The 5,899-nt window shown below is 42.5% G+C and overlaps 1 long non-coding RNA gene across 1 annotated transcript; it reads right to left on the minus strand.

The window, feature by feature from the left end:
• Positions 1 to 283: 283 nt before the first annotated feature.
• Positions 284 to 3,688, minus strand: LOC148116394 (uncharacterized). Its single transcript, XR_015733510.1, has 3 exons — positions 3,591 to 3,688; positions 2,332 to 2,430; positions 284 to 1,442 (listed from the first exon to the last, which is right to left on the minus strand). It is a non-coding gene; the product is annotated as an uncharacterized LOC148116394 (long non-coding RNA).
• Between the last annotated feature and the right edge of the window lie 2,211 nt (positions 3,689 to 5,899).

The following is a 5,899-nucleotide window of genomic DNA, read 5'->3' on the forward strand; positions in this document are numbered from 1 at the left end:
TTCAAGCTACCAAGGTTGAGAAACACTGCACTATTGGGACCTGAATTCTATTACTAACCGATAAAATCATTAAACGAATCATGCCTAATTTTACCACTTTTTTGTCATTGTCATAAAGTGAATCATATGGTCATGAAGTGAACGTCATTTTCCCCATTGACTTTCCTTTTCGGAAGCACCCTGGGAAGGTCACAATAATGACCATAGGATGCTGTAATTGCTGCAAATACATTCCTGTTGCCAAGCACCCAAATTTTGATCACATGATCACAGGGACATCATAAATGTGAGGACCAATTTTTAATCACTTTTTTCAGCATCATAACTTCAAATGGTCATTAAATAAATGGTCATAAATCAAGAAATACCTATAGTCATTGTGAAGTCTCTTTTCTGAGCTGGCATCCATTTTGAAAGCCTTACAACTATATATTCAAAGAGGTTTCAAATTTCCTTTGATCACGGAGATCAGATCCTTGGCACAGCCCATTGTCCACAGAGAAACTTGCCAATCCCTTGACTGAATTTGCACAACATGTTAGACTAAAACAAAATCAAGTCTGACAGTGAGAAAAACAATAGTTTTCTCAGTAGTTTTTATGAACCACAGTACTATGTTAATGGGCACAGTTTGCTTTGTGAGCAGAGCAATTGTATGTTTTTAACCGAAGTTGAAAATGAAATGCATTTTCATTTGGGCAGAGTCTGTACATTAAACTAATATTATTAGTCCACTGTTCACACCAAGAGAAAGGCCCTTGCAGTAGAGGGATTTACTTGTTTGTTTACTTATTTACTGGATTTACATTCCACCTTTCATTCAAGCTTTCTGGCCAGCATACACAGTATTCTTCCTCCTATTTTCCTCTCCAACACTTCTGTGAGATAGTTACACTGCAAGAGAGAATGATTCACCCGAAGTCTCAAATAGCTTCCATAAAGGAAAGTAAACTAAAATCTGGGTTTTCAAACTCCTAGCCCTTTCCAGGGGTTGTCAGAGGATTGTCAGAACATATGTAGACATTATAGATTTATGTGGAATTGCAAAAAGAAAAAGGGGAATAACAGAGGTGGAAGGGACCTTGGAGGTGTTCTAATCCAACCCCTGCTCAAATCTGTAACATTTCAGACAAATGGTTGTCCAATCTCTTCTTAAAAACCTCCAGTGTTGCAGCACTCACAACTTCTGGAAGCCAGTGATACCACTGATTAATTGTTCCATCAGGAAATTTCTCCTTAGTTCTAGGTTGGTTCTCTTCTTGATTAGCTTCCATCCATTGCTTCTTATCAGCTACTTTTGAGAATAGGTTGACCCCCTCTTCTTTGTGGTAGACCCTTAGATATAGAAGAGGGTGAAGTTGTAAATGATCTCTGGTCATTGCTTAGACCTAGACTTCCTTGAGTGTTTTTTTTCTTATTCTGGTGGTAGTGGTTGTTATATGCTGCAAAGAATAAATACTATTGTTAATGAAAACTTTTATTACAATGAAACTATACAGCAGAGAAAAGCAGTTTCAAAACATCAGTATTATGAAGTGTCTAAGACTTCAAGGGTTAGATTTGCTGCCCACTAGATCAGAGTTCCCCAACATTTCTGGGTTGGCAGCCAGGAGCAGGGGGAAAAGGAAAGAGAGGATGATATTGTGGGAAAGGCAAGCATTTGTGAAGGTACATGAATGAGCACCCATGACGTTTGCAGAGATGTTTGGGCAAAGGGGCTGCAAGCACCTATGACAACATTCGCAACCGTCCGCGATGATGTATGAACGAGTGGGGCGGCAACCGCCCATGATAATCCTCATGCATGAGGCACCGCAACCACCTGTGATGAAGCATGTGTGAGTGGAGTCACAACCACCAGTGACCATTCTTATGTGACTGGGCCCGCAACCGCCTTCGACGCAAGTGTGCTAGCGAGACTGAGTGCACATGTGAATGTATGTGCCTCGGCTGGCTACACATGGAGACTGGTAGCAATTAGGCCACAGCCCGGTAGTGGGTCATGGGCCACAGGCTGTGGAACCCTGCATGAGTTGATGCATTGAAATTTTTTCAGTATCTTGTTAAGTTAATCCGAATATAAGGTGATGTTTTGTGCAGTTTCCAAAAGATTACATGGGTGAGCCTACTGCAAGAGAAGGGGGAAAAAATGAAATCTGATTGATCGATGGAACCTAGAATGAAACACTCTTGATTGCATAAGGTCATGTCACAATAAATCCTTTAAAGCAATATAGGATTTTTGACCTCAACAACATGGGAAGGGCATTCAGTTAGGGTTACATGCTGCAAATGAGCCGTTCCACTCAGCAAGTCTTTTAGAGAACTTGCCTTTCCATCCCGTCTCTTCCGCTCTACCTTTGGGCTCCTCTGGGTTGACTTTAGTTGCTGAAGAAGTTCCATTCTGAAGAAACTGGCAGAAGAAACTTTCTGCAAAGAAAGGACATTAATGACGGAGACCTTACCCAGGCTGGATTGGCTAGTGCTGCGTGTAAAGTGGGACTTTAGTTCTGGGAGCTGTCAATGGCCCTGACTGTGCCCCAACAAACACAATCATGGCATAAAAGGGGAACAGATACCGCTCTGTACACGGAGTTTGGCTTAATAACCAGATAAATCTAGGTAACCAGGTTCTGTTTCTCTTTTGCAAAGATGTTCCATGGCCTCCCTCGGTGATGTTTGGGGGCGGTATTGGAAAACGATTCCAAGGGCCTTCTGGGTGGGTTTTACTCTGTAACCCTGAGCCTTGGGAGGAGGACTGCCCTTAGAATGAGAAATGGGGGACAAAAAAAATAAATAAAGAGCAAGCGATGGAAAAGGGATATACTTGGGCTATACCTCACTGGAGGCAAGTTGCTAGGTTTGCTTTGCAAAAATGTCCTCGTGAGCCTATGGAGCAGATTCAGAGTAGGGCTCGCTTCCTCTGGACAATTGGCCAAATATCCCCATTTTAGCAGGAATAGCCCCTTTCCCTTCCCCTTCTGAGGAAACCCTCTTTCAAAGGTCCAGTTTCACTTGTCCTAATCCTGTCCCCAAGAAGAAACCTCAACCTTCTGCAGAGATAAGGATGAGCTGGGGAACACTGCTCAGATGTCACTAAATGGAGGCTAACCTGAAACCTGCAAGACGGATCCACTGTGGTGCCTGCAGAAATCAGAAATCAGCTATGCAAATGGAAAGAGTTCCCAAGGAGGTTGGCACAACTCAAGCAAGAAAAGGGTTTTCCAAGGCTTTTCTTTAATTTCAGAGGAACAGATTGGATCGAGGGGTTAAGCATCGACACCACCTTGTTGATACGTCATCAATCATTCAATGAAATGGCTGTATGCAGGGGGCCAGCATAGTAAGCATTATATTATTCCATACAACTGGATTCCTTCTTGCCTATAAACAGGACTGCCTGATTCCTTCCAGGAATCAATACTATTTTCTATAACTCAATGGGGGGATAATTCCAAGCACTTCTTTGCAAACTTTCAAGCCAATTGAGAGAACAGCTTGGGGGAGTACATATTGGAAGGAAACTACATGACGACAGTATATTAGCTACAATCTTCCCATCCCACTTAGAAACTTTCCATGGAACTTGCCTTTCTATTAGCCATCTCAAGTTTGACCATTAGTGCCCTCTGTTCATCGATGCTCCGTTGTCAGCTTCCATCCAGGAATAGTCCGGACTACCCAGGGTCATGCTGCAAACAAAGCAAAGTACACTGAGTGGGACAGCCCATTTGCAACATGCATCTTCTAAAAGACCCAACAGCCTCGGGACGGAACACTGTACCTCAGACCCGGCAGCCAAATTCAACTGGTTTCCTCCAGTGAATATCCACCGGTTTCCTTTCATTCCGCATCATAAGGACGCTTATCTGCATTCACAGCACCACAAGACCCAACAAAGCTGGGCCTAGGCCTTATGCTCCCATGCTGCCCCCGCATCAGACTAAGCTGACACCAGGCTTCTCTCTTCCACCACGAACACATTCGACAACTCAGACACATACACACAAGCACACTGCGGGCTGCATCCACTCTGGGATGGTGCACACCGCCCATCCGCACACACAGTCACACTCCATCCATCCACAATCATGCCCCGGCTTCCATTCATGGATTTCCACACAGCGTCCATCATCCATTTTTGCTTGGTCTGTCTAAACGACATCAGCCAGCGTCCGTCCTCGGGATGAGAGGGCTGCGTACCAAAAAAGGGCCTTAACTCTTATCTACTATCTCCATTTCCAAAAGACATCTACCAGCCTCAGTCCAGATCACTGTACCACAGTAACAGTTGCCAAATTCCACTAGCTTCAACCGATGAATAGTCACTGGTTTCCTTTCATTCTGCATCATAAGGATGCTTATCTGCATTCACAGCACCACAAGACCCAACAAAGCTGGGCCTAGGGCTTATACTCCCATGCTGCCCCCGCATCAGACTAAGCCGACACCAGGCTTCTCTCTTCCACCACGAACACATTCGACAACTCAGACACATACACACAAGCACACTTCAGGCTGCATCCACTCTGGGAGGTGCCAAACTGAACCTGGCAGACCTGATAAATGCTATTAAATCCAGTGAAATAACAAAAATGCCCATTACTGGGATATGTAGGGGGGGGGACCATTTTGGAGGATTTTGTCTAATTTTGCATAGAACTTGAGATTCAGAGACCTGGTAGTGTTCAGATTATATTCTTAACTGGATCATCAGCAGAATTAGTGTGTTGTGCCAATTCTGTAACTGATTCACTGATCGAGTTAGAAGGGTTTGGGATTAAAGTACTTCACCCATTTAGTCATATCGTACAAACATAGAACATGGGTTAAGCTTCAATTCCTGCATCATTGGAAACATAATTTGAACTGTTAGAGTGGCGTCAGCACTGTTGATCTAAATTTTCAATTTAGTTTGCACTCAATCCAGATAAAGTCAAGTCCAACACTCAAATCAGTTCGCAAAAATAAAGCTTGATTATGTATTTATGTAACACCAGCAAATAAACTAAAACAGTTAATTAGCAAAATGGCAGGAAAAGCTGGCAATAAGGGGGACAAAGAGACATGAATAACAGGGAAGAATTTATATTACCTATTGAATATAGTTACTTATCAAAAGTTTTAAGCACAGAACTTTCCAGGGCACTGTTCTAAATCAAGTTTTGGTTATTTCAGCTTTAATGATTTTATGCACATAACAACAGCAGAAAAGAAGATAGAGAGTAGGACACCACTAATTCTACTTTTATACTGCAACATTTTAAAAAACAGATTGGTGGACAGCTGTGGTGTCCTGGAGGCAATTCATACCACTTTACAAGAATTGACTGTTACATTTTCTGGAATGATGAACATTGGTTGACAGCAGAATGAACCTCCATGCCTACCAGGCCAATCAGCTGTTCTGTAGCTAATGACATGGCATCAGCAATAGAGCCAACAAACCTACTTATTAAATATTCAACAGGATATTACTGGTGGATAGAATGATGTATCCAACACTTGGAAATCTTTTTAGTTTGCTTTCTTTTCTAGAAACACCCCACAGCCACTTAGGAGAGGTGAAGGAATTTTTTTTCTTACTCTTCTCCTACCTCATACAACAGTCATCCTGAAACTACTGAATCAATTTATTAAGTTCTATCAAGTCAGTATTAACTCAGCAACCACACAGACTTTCCCTGGGATTATCTGTCCTTGACCTGGCCTTTCAGATCTTCTAGCTATCACAACTGTAACTGAGTCTATACAGCTTCCTGCTAGTTATCCTTTCTTTCGTTCTACCTTTTCCAGTGTTATGTATTTCTCAGGAAAGTTAAGCTTTCACATAGTGTGTCAAGAATACAGTAATTTGAGTCTGTTCATTTGTACCTCAAGGGAGAACTCTGGATTGATT

This window comes from Pantherophis guttatus, chromosome 1 (assembly GCF_059756535.1).
Source record: "Pantherophis guttatus breed Tessera chromosome 1, ASM5975653v1, whole genome shotgun sequence".
NCBI classification, from domain to species: Eukaryota; Metazoa; Chordata; class Lepidosauria; order Squamata; family Colubridae; genus Pantherophis; species Pantherophis guttatus.